Source organism: Hordeum vulgare, chromosome 2H (genome assembly GCF_904849725.1).
Source record: "Hordeum vulgare subsp. vulgare chromosome 2H, MorexV3_pseudomolecules_assembly, whole genome shotgun sequence".
NCBI lineage: Eukaryota > Viridiplantae > Streptophyta > Magnoliopsida > Poales > Poaceae > Hordeum > Hordeum vulgare.
Genome location: NC_058519.1, coordinates 246,783,518 through 246,801,602, shown reverse-complemented (window position 1 = coordinate 246,801,602; position 18,085 = coordinate 246,783,518).

The window sequence follows — 18,085 nt, the reverse complement described above, 5'->3', positions numbered from 1 at the left end:
TCTAGCTCCGCTCCTCTCGGTCGCATTGCCAAATTCTTTGTCAAAGCTCATTCTGCTTTGATGAAGGCAGTCTCCTTTCAGTGTGGTCAAACCCATGACGTGGTTTCCCGCTTAGTTTCCTCCAAGAATGCCCTCAAGGTTCGTCTAAGAGCCTCGGGCGCTCTTGATCTGAGTGATGATGAGGCCCCTCCTGCTGCTCCTTCTACTGATTTTGGCTTCCCTTCTGGTCCTGAGTGGTGTGAGTTCCTTGACGAGGCTGGGGGCAGTGGCTTGGCTGATGATGCTGATGATGATGGTGATGAGCTTTGAGTTTGATTGATGCTGTTGATGGCTCCCTTTTTGTTACTTGGTGCCAAAGGGGGAGTAATGTATCGTAGTAAAGTCTTTATTATCGTCATTTTTAGTCTTTGGAGATTTAATGTAATGGAAAAACTCATGTAATGGTTGTGACTTGCTATGATATCATCATAGACTATTATTTCTTGCTTCTTTATTTCTATGATGATTTATTGTCTTTACATGTTGATCCATTGGAGCTTCGATTTCTTTATCATGCATATCTTAAGGGGGAGCTCCGTACTAAATATCTCCTAGACTATAATGTATGTTAAACTTTTTTTGTGAGACCTATGTATATGTTGTCATCAACTACCAAAAAGGGGGAGATTGAAAGTGCATGCTATGCCCCTAATCGTCTTTTGGTGTTAATGACAACACATACATAGGAAAATAATCCTATTTGTTGAGTGTATCTCAGGACGGCAAGTACTTTAAGTAGATTGAGATTTATGTGCCAAAGGTTGTCTGAAAAGATTGGTGATTTATATTTCGAGAATGCTCGGGATTAAGAAGAGATGATGAAGAGTAGTCTTTTGAGTTTACTGATATTGAGTATAGGGATCCCGCACTATTAAGAGGGGATCACAGGTTCTGCGATAAACTTGCTCATACCACATCTCTACTATCATACCAAACACCACATACTATCCACTCTGTCTTCAACTCAATGCATGTCCAATTGCCTCGGACATCCGGCTCCCTCCAGACGTCCAAGGGCCGGACGTCCGGCTGGCTTCGGAAATCCGCAGCCAGCCACCAGAAGTTTGTGAGGCAAATAACTCGGAAATCCGGCTCCCTCCTGACATTCGAGGGCCAGACGTCCGGGCGAGCTCCGGAAATCCGGAAGATTACACCAGTAGAATTTGTGTTCTATATCTCGGTAAACCGGCTCCCTCCGGACGTCCGAGCGCCGCACGTCCGAACCCCATCGGAAATCCGGAAGCCACCACCAGTAGAAATTGTGCTGTATAACACGGATTTCCGGGCCACTCCGGACGTTCGTACGCTGATGATTTCAAATATGTTCAGGCGCATCTACAGGCCTCGGACGACCGACCCCTGTCGGACGTCCGGTCGCTGATAAATCCAAAAGAGTTCCAGTCGTACCTACAGGCCTCGGACGACCGACCACTATCGGACGTCCGGCCCCTCGCGGCCGCCCGGACTTCCGGCAAGTGTCGGACGTCCGGACCCTGTGTGACTTAATGCACCTCCAACGGCTGGATTTCACTCCACACTATATATACTCTTCTCCCACCTCGTGAAAGGGTGTTCAACACAGCTAGAATACACCCAAGAACAACTTTCCTCTCACTCACTCTTGTCTACACCAAATCCTAGATCCCAAGAGCATTTGTGAGTCCCTTTGAGTGTTGTTCCAATCAAAATATAGATCGTCTCCCTCTCCTCCTTGCCACCAAAGTGATTTGTGATTTGAGCAAGTTTTGAGCAATCCCCGTGATCTTGTTACTCTTGGAGATTGGAGACTCCTAGGCGGTAGGAGTCTTCGGAGAGGAATCAAACCATTGTGATATCCCCCGGAAAGCTTGTGAAGGTTTGGAAGCCACCTCAAGGCTTACCACTAGTGGTTGAGAAACGCCTTCGTGGAGTTATCTCAAAGGGAGAATAGGGTGAGCCTTCGTGTCGTTGGTGTGCCTTCGTGGTAACATCCGCCCCTCTAACGGTGACGTAGCTTCCCTCCAAGGAAGTGAACATCGGGATACATCCTTGTCTCTCTCGGAGTTTCGGTTATTCCTAACCCAAACTCTCTACTTGTGTTAATCCTTATTACATACTTGTATTTGATTATTGTTTACCGCTTGCCTTTCTTCACTCCTAATAGCTTACTCTTTGTCTTAGCAATTATTAGACTTACACTCATATTCCGCACTTTAGCCTAAAATTGCTAAGTAATTATTAAAATTTGGATTTGTACCTATTCACCCCCCTCTAGGTCCATCTCGATCCTTTTCATGAGTGCTGAATCATGGAGTGGATATCATTATGTTCTTACTTCACTGATGATTTGAGTAGATATATATGTATTTACTTGATGAATCACGAGTTTGAAGTATTGAAAAGTTCATGCAATTTTAGAGTGAAGTTAAAGATTGTCGTGACAAGAGGATGATATGTCTACGATGTGATCTTATAGGTGAATATCTGAGTTGCGAGTTTGGTATACACTTAAGACAATGTGGAAATTGTTTCACAACTCATGCCACCTAGAACACCATAGTGTAATGGTGTGTGCGAACGTCGTTGCCGCGCCCTATTGGATATGGTGCGTGCTATGCTGTCTCTTATTGAGTTACCACTATTGTTTTGGGATTATGCATTAGAGACAACCACATTCACTTTAATAGGGCAACACGTAATTCCGTTGAGATGACACCATATGAACTATGGTTTGGAGAAACCTAAGCTATCGTTTCTCAAAGTTTGGTGCTAGCATTCTTATGTCGAAAGGCTTTAGGCTGATAAGCTCGAAGCCAAGGCAGATAAATACATTTTCATATGATACCCAAAACAGTTAGGTATACCTCCCATCTCATATCCGAAATCAAAGTATTTGTTGCTGAAAATCGGGTCCTTTCTCGAGAAAGAGTTTCTCTCGAAAGAATTGAGTGTCAAAATGGTGGAACTTGATGAGGTTACTGAACCATCACTTCAAACAGAGTGTACCAGGGCGCGGGAAATTGTTCTTGTGGCGCCTACACCAAATTGAAGGGGAAGCCAGTGATGATGATGATGAAGGTTCCAATCAAGTTACTATCGAACCTCGTAGGACGACAAGGACACGTAATGCTCCACAGTGGTACGTTAATCCTGTGTTGGAGGCCATGTTGTTGGACAACAATCAACCTACGAGCTATGAAGAAGTGATGGTGGCCCTGATTCCGACAAATGGCTGGAGGCCATGAAATTCGAGATAGGATCCATGTTTGAAAACAAAGTGTGGACTTTGCAAGAACTACTTGATGATCGCATGGCTATTAAGTACAAATGCATCTTTAAAAGGAAGACAGACGATGATGGTAAATGTCACCATTTAGAAAGCTCAACTTTTCGTAAAGAGGTTTCCGACAAGTTCAAGGAGTTGATTCGATGATACCTTCTCACTCGTAGAAATGCTAACGTCTATTGGAATTATGTTAGCAGTTGCTGCATTTTTCAATCATGAAATCTGGCACATGGATGTCAAAACATTGTTTCCTCGATAGTTTCCTTGAGGAAAAAGTTATATGTGATACAACCAGCAGGTTTTGACGATCGTAAGGACGCTAACAAGTATGCAAGCTCCAACGATCCTTCTATGGACTGGAGCAAGTATCTCGGAGTTGGAATATATGCTTTGATGAGATGATCAAAGCTTTTGGGTTTATACAAAGTTTATGAGAAACTTGTATTTCCAAGGAAGTGAGTGGGAGCACTATAGAATTTCTAATGAGTATATGTGGTTGACATATTGTTGATCGGAAATTATGTAGGATTTCTGTAAAGCATATAGGGTTGTTTGAAAGGAGTTTCTCAAAGGAAAACCTGGATTAAGCTACTTGAACATTGAGCATCAAGATCTTTAGAGATAGATCAAGACACATGATAAAACTTTGAATGAATACGTACCTTGACAAGAATTTGAAGGAGTTTAATATGGACCGGTCAAAGGAGTAGTTCTTGCCTGTGTTGTAAGGTGTGAATTTGAGTAAGACTCAAAGAATGACCATGATAGAACAAATAGAATTGAAGAAGGTCGTTCCTTATGCCTTAGCCGTAGGCTGTATAGTATGCCATGTTGTCTACCGCACCTAATGTGTGCCTTGCCATGAGTCTCTCAAGGGGTACAAGAGTGATCTAGGAATGGATCACTAGACAGAGGTCAAAATTACCCTTAATGACTTCAGGACTAAGGAAATGTTTCTCAATAATGGAGGTGATAAAAGAGTTCATCGTAAAGGGTTACGTCGATGTAAGCTTTGACACCAATCTCGATGACTCTGAGTAGCAAACCGTATTCACAAAATGGAGGAGTCATTTGGAATAGTTCCAAATGGAGCATGGTAGCAGCATCAACATGATGACATAGAGATTTCTAAAGCACACACGGATCTTAAAGGTTTAGAGCCATTGACCTCGTTCACAAGCAAAACATGATAAACCCTAGAACTCATTGGGTGTGAATCACATAGTGATGTGAACTAGATTACTGACTCTAGTGCAAGTGGGAGACTGTTGGAAATATGCCATATAGTCAATAATAAATTAGTATTATTATTTTTTCTTGTTCATGTTAATCGTTTATTATCCATGCTATTATTGTATTGATTGGAAACTCAAATACATGTGTGGATACACAGACAAAACATTGTCCCTAGTGAGCCTCTAAGGACTAGCTCATTGATCAAAGATGGTCAAGGTTTCCTGACCATAGACATGAGTTGTCATTTGATAACGAGATCATATCATTAGGAGAATGATGTGATGGGCAAGACCCAAACTCTGAATGTAGCATATGATCGTGTCGGTTTATTTCTATTGTTTTCTGCATGTCAAGTATATGTTTCTTTGACCATGAGATCATGCAAACCTTGGGCACCGAAGGAATGCCTTGTGTGTATCAAACGTCACAACATAACTGGGTGACTATAAACGTGCTCTACAGGTATCTTCGAAGGTGTCTGTTGGGTTGGCATCAATCGAGACTGGGATTTGTCACTCCGTATGATGGAGAGGTACCTCTAGGGCTAACTCGATAATACAACATCTCAAGAAGCTTGCAAGCAATGTGACTAAGGAGTTAGTCACAAGATCTTGTATTACGGAACGAGTAAATGGACTTGCCGGTAATGAGATTGAACAAGGTATGGAGATACAAACGATCTAATCTCGGGGAAGTAACATACCGATGGACAAAGGGAACATCATACGGGATTGATTGAATCCTTGACATCATGGTTCGATGGATAATGATCTTCATAGAATATGTAGGAGCCAATATGGGCATCTAGGTCCCACTATTGGTTATTGACCACAGAGTGTCTCAGGTCATGTCTACATAGTTCTCGAACTCACGGGGTTTGGACACTTAAGGTTCGGTGACATTTCGGTATAGTTGAATTATGTATGTTGGTGAGCAAAGGTTCATCGGAGTCCCGGATGAGATCCTCGAGGTCACGACGAGGTACAAAGTGGACCGGAGGTAAGTATTGATATAGGGGAAGTTCCATGTTGGTCACCGGAAAAAGTTCGGGCGTCACCGGTTGCGTATCGGGGGTGCGTGAAGGGTTCCGGGGGTCCACCAGCCCGGGAGGGGCCACATGGGCTGTGAGGGATGCGCAGCAGCACCTGGTAGGCTGGGCACACTGATGACAAGTTGATGGATATACTTCTCGCCCCTCGTTGGATACCCCAAGTGGAAGGTGGAGATGTAGTCAGCAGCAGATTTCCCTTACACGGAGACTGTAAGGTTTATCGAGCCAGGAGGACTCCTAGGCTCAACAAGTAGGTCTCTTCCACCCTGGCGCTAGTAGAAGCCGTGGACCTACACACACAACAAATAATCTTGCTCCCAATGATTACTGTCAATTTCTCCGGCCTTTCAGTTTGCGAAGGATCAAGACACAAGCGGGAAGGTAATAGTGATTGGAATGGAAAAGAAATTAAAGCAGTAAATGATGGAGGTGTAAACAATGATGGTGATATGGACCGGAGTCACATGACGTTCACCAGTGATGTCTCTCTCCCAAAAGACGTTAAACAACTATGCTTGGGTAAACAAATAACAGTTACGCAATTGACAGAATTATGATCGCACCGAAATGCTAATTCTGCTACTTGATAATTAGAGGTTCAATAGTAATGGGCAGTAAGCCAAGAAAAGTAGATCGTTTAATCATCAGCATCTACTTACTAATCATCCACCTTGAGATATCTGTCCGGACCATCTCTCCGGTATTAAGTTGCGAGCGTCACCCAAAGTGTAAACTCAAAGCAACGGACACTGCATTAACAAACTATGCGTAAGGTAAATAATCCTTGCAACCGTGGTCACAAGTACCGTTGTTTTCTCCCTGGTGGCAACAAGCACATCCCATAGTCTCATGTTTCTATCACCCAAGCTAGACATCGAGGGGCATGAACCCACAATCATGCAGAACGCACCCTCTTGGAGTTACAATCTACTACTTGGCCCAAGCAATAAATAGCAACGCAGAACATGCATGAATTACTAAGAAACATAATATAAAAGGATAAGCAAATATATAACTCATAACAATCTGAACAAAATCTCATAATACATCGGATCCCAACAAACCGAGCATAGCAATAGCAATAGAATTACATAGATGCCTTGATCATGTAGCGCAGCTCACGAGGACTAACCATTGAAGCACAAGATTGGAGAGAAGACATCACATAGCTACTAGTCATCGACTCATGGTCCTAGGAGGACTACTCACGGCACGTCCGGGAAGAGTCCATGGCGGTGGAGAAGCTCCCGGAGGTCAATCCTTCCTTCGGCAGGGTGCCGGGAAGAGCTCCCCTGACGCTCCTAATCTTGGAAGCGCTGCGGCGGCAGAACGATGGAGAAATTCGCGATTCCAGAAAGTCTGCAAGCGTTTCCTCTCGGGACTCTAAATATAGGCCAAAGGAGGGCACTGGAGGAGGTGGGACCCACCCAGGCAACCTCCTGGCGCGACCTAGGACCTGGCCGCACCAGCAAGCCGCCTCGGAGGCCCCTGCCCCCCTGTGGCCCCTCTTCGGTGATCCGCAAGCTTCTGTTTCGCTGATTTTTTTTATTTTTTTATGGAATTTTTCGGGCTTCGGGAAATTGGGTAAAATCCCCCTCCGAAATAGACATCAGCAGATAGAAACTGGCACTGGGTGCACTGAGTTATTAGGTTAGTCCAAATATGTGTAAAATATTATATAAGCGTAGCAAAACATATAACAATGTCACCCAAAAGATCATGGAACAAGCAGAAACTATAGATACTTTGGGACATATCAACATCCCCAAGCTTAATTTCTGCTCGTCCTCGAGTAGATAAATGATAAGACAATAATTTTTTTTGTGACATGCTAACACACATATAAGATCTTCAAAGTAAAGCAAGTAAGATATGCAATTCAAGCCAAGACATTAACAAGAAAGGCTCTATATCTAGTATTGAATTTAGCAAAGTAAGAATATAATGGTGCAAGAGCTCTCGCTGTCCGTGACTCGAATGTATCCAAATGGTGTTTGCATGCAAGAAGTGGGAGATGGGTTGATATTATAAAATATATTTTTAATTGCTAACTCAATCTACTAAACCTTACACTTAGTCTCCTTCGGAATCTTATTTTGACTCATCCCCAGACCACTAGTCAGGCACAAGTCAAAATGATCTTCTCCCTTTCGACTTTGAGCACTCATGCAATGGATGAGCGTAAGCAAGATATGTTGGCACTTAGGATGGAAAATAGAATAATGATGGGGGAAGGAAGACAGAAAGGTGTGAAAGGCTCACATCAATGAGGACAACCATAGGCGAGATAAAGCCAAATCATAGATATGATGTGAGGTGTAGGGATTGCAATGTAACGGATGCACAGATGAGCTAAGGTAAGCTCTCCAATGGAACTAGTGGGGATGCATCCAACTTGTTTGCTCATGAAGACCTAGAGCTCATTTGAGGAGGCTCATCATTGGAATATGTAAACCAAGTTCTATAGTGTAAGGGTCCCCACATACTTATGCATGAATGATAATCTCTATGTAGTACCAATATAGAAATGGAGTAAGAGTGTGGATCTTTCAAAAGGAATAATAGTGTTGGCCCCTTCTCTCTCTTTTTTTCTCCTTTTTATTATTCTTTTGTGGCCTCTTTGGTTCTTTCTTTTTATCTCTCATTTGTCCTCTTTGGGATCTTTTGTTTTGTCCACTTTGGGATCTTTTCCTCACTTAAGGGCAATACTCTATGTTTTAAATGAATAAAAAGAAAAATCATCACACTTTATAAGAAGTACTCAACATAAAGACAAGTGAAAACTATCATGATGTATGCAAATGAGTGCCTCTGTCAGTGTAGAAGGATATGCAATGATACTAGCGCATCATGTAGCAGTAATAAGGGCGAGGCCCAACTATCATGCGGCTCTACGATCAAGCAAAAGCATGTATGATATGAAGATCAAGTCATGAGATGGTGGATGTTTCATGACAATGTATCTCGGAAAGGCTATGGAAATGCCTTAGTAGGTAGGTATGGTGGCTGTTTTGAGGAAAGATATAATGAGGCTTACGTATGATAGAGCGTATCATGTCATGGGTTTGGATGCACCGGCGGTGTTTGCACCAACTCTCAATGTGAGAAAGGGCAATGATCGGTACCGAAGAGGCTAGCAAAATATGGATGGTGGAAGTGCTAACAATCGAATACTCACATTAGTCCGAAGAACTCATACACTTATTATGGGTAACTCTCTATCTAGTTAGGAAATTCACAAAGAGACAAGTACCTCGAGGAGGAGTGTTTGGGGGTTTGATTATCCTTGCGCATCCTCGACTCATGGTAACATGATGGTACTCTATATATTCCAACCCATCCAGAGGTTAGCGATCAATTTAGTAGCTAGAGTTCTGAACTAATTTTTAGTTTTTGAAAAACACACGGATTTCCCAAAATACGACACCTATCATTAATAGGCTCAAGCTCTTGGGACCAATAGTCCAAACATTACTCAAATCAATACCTCAAAACTATTGGAGGTTACTACTATACTTAAATAGGAATCTCAATTACCTACTCATGCAAGACACACAACTCAGTGCAATGAGCCCACTCTCTAAACAAGATAATCATGATAACTCAAGAGAGTACCAAAATAGACCTAAATAATAGCTCTTAAAAAGATAAGCATTAAAACTAAGAGCTAAACATGACAATAGCTACGAAAAGATGAAGAACACACAAAAAAGATAAGCATGAAAACCTATATTGTGTTCTAGAGTGGAATGGCGCATGTCTCTCCCAAACAAGGTAGGATAGGTTCCGACTTGTTATGAACAGCAAGCAAAACTAAAACAAACTGAAAAGTAAAGAGCGAGACGCTCCAAGCATAGCACATATCATATGAAGTGATAAAAATATAGCATGGAGATGGACGAACTGATGATTGTTGATAGAGAAGGGGATGCATGGGGGCATCCCCAAGCTTAGACACTTGAGTCTCCTTTGAATATTTCTTGGGGTGCATGGGGGCATCCCCAAGCTTGAGCGCTTGACACTCCTATATGTTCTTTGATCATCTCCCATCGCATACTTGAAAACTCCCTTCATACGAAACTGATCATAAGCTGATTAGAGTGGTTAGTACCCTTAATAAAATAATTCATTACCTCCTGGAAATAAATATTTTCATGAAAAGATACTGCTTCTCATGATTGCCAAAAGGTTTTTGCAAATAAAAAGTAAGCTTAGGATTTGCAAAACAATGAAAAGGCAAAACATGGCAGAATCTGTGAAAAATAGAACAACAGGTAGTAAATAATTTATTCGGGGCACTTATACAACTCAAATCAAAAACCTCAGAACAGATGCCAAAAAGGAAATTATATAGAGCATGCTGCCAAAACAAATCAGATCAAAAAAATGATGTGGTGATTTTTAGTGAATTGTTCCTTCAAGCAGACATAATCTGTTTCTGGACAGCATGTCGCAATTTTTGAACTTTCTTGCAATCGGAGGCTATAACTTGGCACAAAGCTTAAAAATAAAGATACAATGATGTTGCTACAGTAGTAACACACATCAAGACCACTAAAACAGAAAGTAAAAACTCAAAGTAGAGATAACAAGGGTTGTCTCCCTAGGGCTCTTTATTTATAGCCATAAAGATAGGCTTAAGATTTTAATGATGCTCTCGTAGGAATAAGAGTTGTAGAACAAAATAGGGCATCAGGAAGAAAATACCAAATACATTTAAGTCTAAATTGCTTCCTATGCATAGGAATATTGCAATATAATAATTTATTGAAGCACAAATCAATAAGCATTGGAAGGCAAAACAAGTGCAGCTTCAAAACCTTGAACATAAAGAGAGGGAACTTGATATTATTGAAATATCTATAAGCATATTTTACCTTCTCATAAAAAAATTTAGTGGGATCATGAATAAACTCAACAATATAAGTATCACATAAAGCATTGTTACCATGATCCACATGGACTTCATGAAGAGGATAAAACTTGGAGTAAAAGAGAGATTGAATCTCTTCCCAATCCCATAGGTGAGAATCATCTAGTAGCCTATACCATTCCAATGTTTTTCCTTTCAGTGACAAGAAAAATAATTTCCTCATGACTCCATCTCTTGTCAAACCTGAAACCTTAAACAACTCACAAAGCGGTCTTCCCCAAGTAGCGAACTAAGAGTGTAGTTTTCCATAAGCCTAACTAGTGAAGTCACACAACTTAGTGTTCTCAGTGGAACCCATAACAGAAGCAACAAGCAATAACAAAGAATCTAATTTTTTTTTGTGGTTTTGGGTATATGGCTCTAAACCAAAAACTAAAAACCAAACTAACAAGACTAAAAAGCAAAGGTAAAAGATAGCATGCAACTCCCCTATCTTGAAGACTGGAGTCCCCGGCAACGGCGCTAGAAATTTTCTTGATGACGAGTTGATGGATATAATTCTCGCCCCTTGTTAGATACCCCAAGTGGAAGGTGGAGATGTAGTCAGTAGCTGATTTACCTTACACGGATACTACAAGGTTTATTGAACCAGGAGGACTCCTATGCTGAAAAAGTAGGTGTATTCCACCCTGGCACTAGCAGAAGACATGGACCTGCACACACAACAAATGACTTTGCTCCCAATGAGTACATAGAGGTTGTCAATCTCTCTGGCCTTGTAGTTTGCAAAGGATCAAAACACAAGCGGGAAGGTAATAGTGATTACAACGAAAAAATAAATTAAAGCGGTAAATGATGGAGGTGTAAACAATGATGGTGATATGGACGGGAGTCACATGACGTTCACTAGTGATGTCTACCTCCGAAAAGACGATAAACAACTATGGTTGGGTAAACAAATAACAGTTGGGCAATTGACAGAATTATGATCGCACCGCAATGCTAATTATGCTACTTGATAGTTAGAAGTTCAATAGTAATGGGAAGTACGCCAATACAAGTAGACCGTTTATTCATCAGCATCTACTTACTAATAATTCAGCTTGAGATATCTATCCAAAACATCTCTCCGATATTAAGTTGCGAGCCCCACTCAAAGTGTAAACTCAAAGCAACGGACAACTGCATTAATAAACTATGCGTAAGATAGACAATCCTGGCAACCGTGGTCACAAGCACGGTTGTTTTCTCCCTGGTGGCAACAAGCACATCCCTTAGCCTCATGTTTCTGTCACTCAAGCTAGACATCGAGGGGCATGAAGCCACAATCATGCATAATGCTCCCTCTTGGAGTTATAATCTACTACTTGGCCAAAGCAATAAATAGCAATGGCGAACATGCATGAATCACTACGGAACATAATATAAAAGGATAATCAAATATATAACTCATAACAAGTTGAACATAATCTCATAATCCATCGGATCCCAACAAACTGAGCATAGCAATAGCAAGAGAATTACATATATGCCTTGATCATGTAGGGAAGCTCACAAGGACTAACCATTGACGCACAAGATTGGAGAGAATACATCACATAGCTACTGGTCATGGACTCATGGTCCAAGGAGGACTACTCACGGCACGTCCGGGAAGCGTCCATGGCGGTGGAGAAGCTCTCGCAGGTCAATCCTCCCTCCGACAGGGTGCCGGGAAGAGGTCTCCTGACGCTTCTGATCTCGGAAGCGCTGCGGCGGTGGAACGATGGAGAAATTCGCAATTCCTGAAAGTCTGCAAGGGTTTCCTTTCGGGACTCTAAATATAGGCCAAACGAGGGGACCGGAGGAGGTGGGACCCACCCAGGCGACATCCTGGTGTGGCCTAGGGCCTGGCCGTGTCAGTAGGCCGCCCGGGAGGACCCAGGACCCCTCTGGCCCTTCTTCGGTGATCTGGAAGCTTCTGTTTCGCTAATTTTTTGTATATTTTTTATGGAATTTTTTGGGCTTCAGAAAATTTGGTAAAAGCCCCTGTAAATAGACATCAGCAGACAGAAAATGGCACTGGGTGCACTGAGTTAGTAGGTTAGTCCAAATATGTGTAAAATGATATACAAGTGTAGCAGAACATATAGCAATGTCACCCGACGGATCATGGAACAAGCATAAATTATAGATACGTTTGGGACGTATCACACACCTCCCTCCTAAGGCCCATGTGGCTAGGCTGGTGGAGGGCCAACCCTAGAGGGGGCTCCACCCTAACTTGGGTGGCAAGCCACCCCTAGGGAAGCTGCCCCTCCCTCTATTGGCCGCCGCCCCTCCTAGGGGGGAACCCTAGGGTGCAACCTTCTCTCCCTTCCCCTATATATACGGATGGGGAGAGAGGGTTGCGACACACCTGTGCCATGGTGCTGCCCATTTCTCCCATAGATTAGTCTTCTTCGTCTAGATCGGTTTCGGTATTGCTTGGCGAAGTCGTGCCAGAACAGCTCCACCACCACCGCTGCCATGCCATCGTGCTGACGGAGAACTCATCTAGCTCTCCACCCTTACTTGTTGGATCAAGCAGGTGGAGAACGTCATCGAGCTGTACGTGTGCTGAACACGTAGGTGCCGTCCGTTTGGCACTTGATCAGGATGGATCGTGATGGGATCGCGGGATGGATCGTGATGAGATCGCGGAAGGGATCATGATTGGATTGTGAAGACGCTTGACTACATCAACCACATTATATATGCTTTCACTTAGCGATCTACAAGGGTATGTAGATGGACTCCCCTGCTCATAGATGTTAGTCTCCATAGATTGATCTTGGTGAGTGTAGGGAATTTGTTGTTTCCCATGCGATGTTCCCCAACAGTGATGTGCACGGGGGTGAGACGTGTGACAGAGCTCAATCGCTTGGATTTTTCAGCGCTATAGGGACAAACCCGAGCATAGACACCATGCGCTAGCCCCCCCTGTGCGAGGTACAGGGGGAAGCTGGCGAGTGTGGAGCTCTGATGAGGCTCCCTAGCGCGGAGCACGGGTACTTCCACTTGGGCGTGGGTGGGAGCCCCCTCCCGAGGCCATGATGCAGCTTGTCGTTGGCTTCCACTTTGGGAGGCTCCGGGGTGTGTAGAACCCCAAACTCATTATTACGTGAGAGTAACACGTCCGATGATTACTGAGGTGTCTGATACCCCAGGCACAAGGCTGAGGAGCTCCTAGTCTCAGCCTTTAAGCGGATTGCGCCTCATTCTTTGTGCATCAGCGTGCTTATAGAACTTGTGACACTGGGGGGGGGGCACGTGTCGGGTGATCATCGTGAGGCCACCGCACAAAGATTTTTGCAAGCGAGGACCCTAGGAGTTTACATATACGGGGGTAAGCCTTCATTCAGATCTCAGTCACTCGGATTTGGCGACGCTGCATGGACGAACCCAAGCACAGATGCCTTGCCAGTTTCCTTCATTTAATGATCAAGCGAAAATCATCTGCAGCATAGCACCTGAGGCGACGAAGCGCAAACCAGTAGTGATAATTTTCAAGCGAAGAAAATATGTTTTGAAGGGAAATAACAGGGTTTACCACACAACAAAAAAGTGAGAACTTCGCGAGGGCAGGCCCTCACGCCTAAGGGTAGCGCATCATGAAAGGTGCCCTAGATCTCCAGCGAGACACAACTTCACCCGCTGACTGCGTTGCCGTGGGAGCTCCGGCTCGCTGGACGAAGCGCATCGTGAAAGCCAATCTCTCAGGGGTCGGATGCCTCCCGGAGTCCTAGGGGCTCGCGAGGCCCCGGTGCCACACGAGGCGCTGGTGCGAGTGGCGCTAGCCTTTGGAAGGTAATCGCGGCATTATCAGGGCCGAAAGGCATGCGAACACGGTTAGCATGGGTGCCTCGGCATAGCCCCACGCGTGCAGGCCGGAAGGAGCTCCGGGAAGCAACCCCATTGAGGCCGGAGACGTCAACGCACATGTGCACCGCCACGGTACCCTCGGGAGTGGTCAGCCTCCTCATGAAGCACTTTGTGCGGCGCCTGCCGTTCATGGCGCGTGCCTCCTGCAACTTTTCAATCTCCTAGGCGATGAACTCCTCTGCACCAGCACCCGACGTCGTACTCCTAGCTCGTGAGGGTGCGCGTTGAGGTACTCCTCAAGGTGGTGCCCGAGCACCTCTCTCGGTGTAGTGCCCAGGTTAGATGCCTTCCAGGTGAAAGCTCCTGAACCCGACCTGAGGGAGGCGTAAGGCACGCCTCTCTATGCCGGAAGGGGGAAAAAGCACCTACAGCACGCGCGAGGCTTGCGACTTTGGCCTCTGCCACGGATCCTTTGCTTTGGCAGACCCATAGGCGATCGGCTACTGTTTCTTCCTCGGAGGTGTGGCCTCGCGAGGCACATCGCCTTAAGCATCGTCTGACCGCTTTGTTGTAGTGCCCTACAAGTGCACTCATGGGAGCAAACCGCTTCCCTCTCGTCACAAGGGATGGTGATAATGCCACTTCAACCCGACATCTGCAGGACGTTGTAACTGTGGTGGGTCGCCAACATGAACTTGGCGAGCGTCGGATAGCCCAAGATGATGTTGTACGGGAGGCTGATCTGCGCTACGTCAAAGCCGATGTGCTCGGTGTGATAGTTGTCATGTGTGCGAAAGGTGACAGGAAGGCAAATCTGCCCCAGCGGAGTGGTGGTTCGCGAGGAGAGTTCCCCAGGCGCACGCCACACCTGGGCTTGACCTGGTCACTATGTGAAAGACGAGGAGGCGGTGCTCCCTAAGCCTCATCTTTGTCACGGAATGTATAGGGCAAAGTGAGAGATAGGGCGCCTTGGCCTCTCAAGCGGCGGTGATGAACTAGGTGATGCAAGCTAGCCATGCACCGTAGTCGGCTTCTATCGGGTGGTAGCGACGCAGCTCACACACTATGAGCAGCGCCACTTGCATGTTCACCCGCTCGAGACGGGCATGGGAGGAGGAAGTCCTGGCATTGCGGCCTTCCTGCTACCCGGAAGAGTGCACGTATGAAGACTGCTGCTCGCGGGCTGCGGGATCAGTGGCCACGGCCCCAGCCCCGGCAGAGTCATGGTGGGTGCAAGGACCCGCGGGCACGGTCACCACGACCCACACACCTCTACGCTCAACAGGCACACAACAACCGATGACAATGGTGTGTTTGCTCTCCAACCCTGTTCTACCTCTCAACTTCACCGTGACTCTCGGATGGCCCGAGCTAAGGGAAGCGGACTAGAACACGCGAGCATTTTTCCCAGGTTCATGCCACCTTGTGGTGTAAAACCCTACTTCTACTTGTATATATTGCTTGAGGTGGAAGACGAGTACAAAGGCGGGTTCTTTCCCTAGCAAAGACTATGGGGAATCGACCCCTGCTACAGAGGCCGGGCCTCTCTCTTTATACTGGCCTTGGTCCTCTTCCCGAAAACACACTTGGCGGGAAGGGTTGCCACAGCGGCCATTATGAAAAGGGACAGGATTGCGGGCCGCCCTGACAAAGGGGGTCTTTGCGTGTAAACTACCTTCTCCATGATGGGCTGGTGGGCTCGAGGGTGACCTCCGTCCTACCGAGCCCCTAGCTTTGAACCTTTAGCACTGATTGGGAAAACTTTGGGAAATCGCTTTCGGTCGGCTCTGTTGACACCAAAGGGGAAAGCTTCTCTGTGTGAACCTGGATCTGATGGAGGTCTGATGGAGGTCGCCCCGAGACCACCAGCGCTTCATGGCGAACGGCTTTTGTAGGCGAAGACCACCTCTGTCAGGGAAGGCCGCCATCATGTCCCCTTTCAAAATGGCCATTGTGGTGACCCTTACCGCTGAGTGTGTTTTCGGGGGAAGAGGATCAGGGCTAGTATAAAAGAGAGGCGCGACCTCTGTAGTAGGGATCCGACCCCCATCATCTTCACTAGGGCAATAACCCGCCTTTGTGCTTGTCTTCCATGTCAAGCAATCTATACAAGGAGGAGTAGGGTTTGACATCACAAGATGGCCCGAACCTGGGTAAAGGGCTTGCAAGTTCTTGTTCGCCTTCCATAGCTTGAACCATCGGAGAGTCGCAGTGAAGTTGAGAGGTTGAGCATGGTAGGAGAGTGAGCACACCCCAGAGTTCGAACCTTGCTGGGTCTGCAGAACCTCGATTCCGCCGCCGCTATCTTTTCTTCCATATTGTATCTGGTGATTCATCTTGAATACGCTCAAGAGTTTCAATTTCATCATTGATCGTTCTTGTTTTTCTTCCCAGTGGATTCAAATTAATCTTTAGTGTTCATCTTTTCCCTTTCATTAGTTAAATGTTTTCCTGTGCTGGGAAATTCTTATCCAAGCCTCTCTTGTTTATTCATCCCTCTCTATACTATCCGTAGTGCTGAAGATATCTTAGAAGATTCGTGTTTTCATTCAAATCCTTTAAAATTATTTCAAGGTTCTCATCTCATCAAGTTCTTAATTTTTACCGGTGGTATCTCTCTTTCTAAGTAATTGGTTCAACGATGTTCTGTTTGAGTGGGCCCGTAACCCATATTTTTTTCCAGGCTTTTACGTGGCTCTTCTAATCTTTTCTGCAGATCTCGAGCTCATTTAATATATGACATAACAATGATTTTCATGAATCTTATTCCTTCTCCAAGATTGCTTTGAATTATTTCCAACATTGGCTCAACATTTCATTCTTCATTGTTCCACAGTGTCTGAGTAATTCATGGTGGTGTTTGTCGTCATCGTTCTCACTGTGAAGAACGAAGAAGTCTTTCCCTTAAATATTTGCTCATTGTCTTGAAGATTCATTGTTTTAGCTTGTTTCTATCCTATCAAATTGTTTTCAATCATGAGAATTACCTTTCATTTCAATCCGGTGGATTTCTGTGGGGACCCCGACTTACGAGTCGAGATTAACGAATGAGCGTGCTCAGTGATCCCACAAATCAATGCTCACCGAACACACAGATGCTGAATATTAAGAGTCTTACATCCAAGTACAAAAATATTACAACACATGACCGATAAGGTCAAGTTCACAAGGTAGGGCCTATAAGGCCAAATCACACGGATACAACTAGTAGCGGAAATCTTACGGCTAAGAGGGTGCCCATGCCATCAGCCTACACCAACATGCATTCTGACTGGGAAGCGTCCTAGTTCGCAAGGCCGTCTTTGATGATGCACTACTGGAATTCAGTTATTTGCCGTCAGCCTCTTCTTTGCCGTCTACTGGCTGATGGCAAAGACCCTATTTGTCGTCAGTCACCAGAAAACTGACGACAAAGAGTAGACTGATGGCAAAGATACTCTTTGCCATCAGTCTTTTCTTTGTCGTCTGCTGGCGCACGACAAAGAGTAGGAGGGCAGACGGCAAAGAGCACGGGGCGGCCCACCACACACCCCCTCCAACCCCATAACGGGCGCTCTCTTTGCCATCTTCCCTCCTGCTCTTTGCCGTCGGGGGGCGGACGGCAAAGAGAGGCCCCCCCTAACGGTCGTCTCCCCACCCCACGTCCCCCTATCTCCGACAGTTTCCTCGCCCATCTCTTTGTCTCTCTCACCCACTCTCTTTGCCCCCCCCCCCCCGCCCGCCGGCCGCCTCTCCTCCGCTCGTCTGAGTGCCTCAGTACCCCTCCTACCGGCCCCCT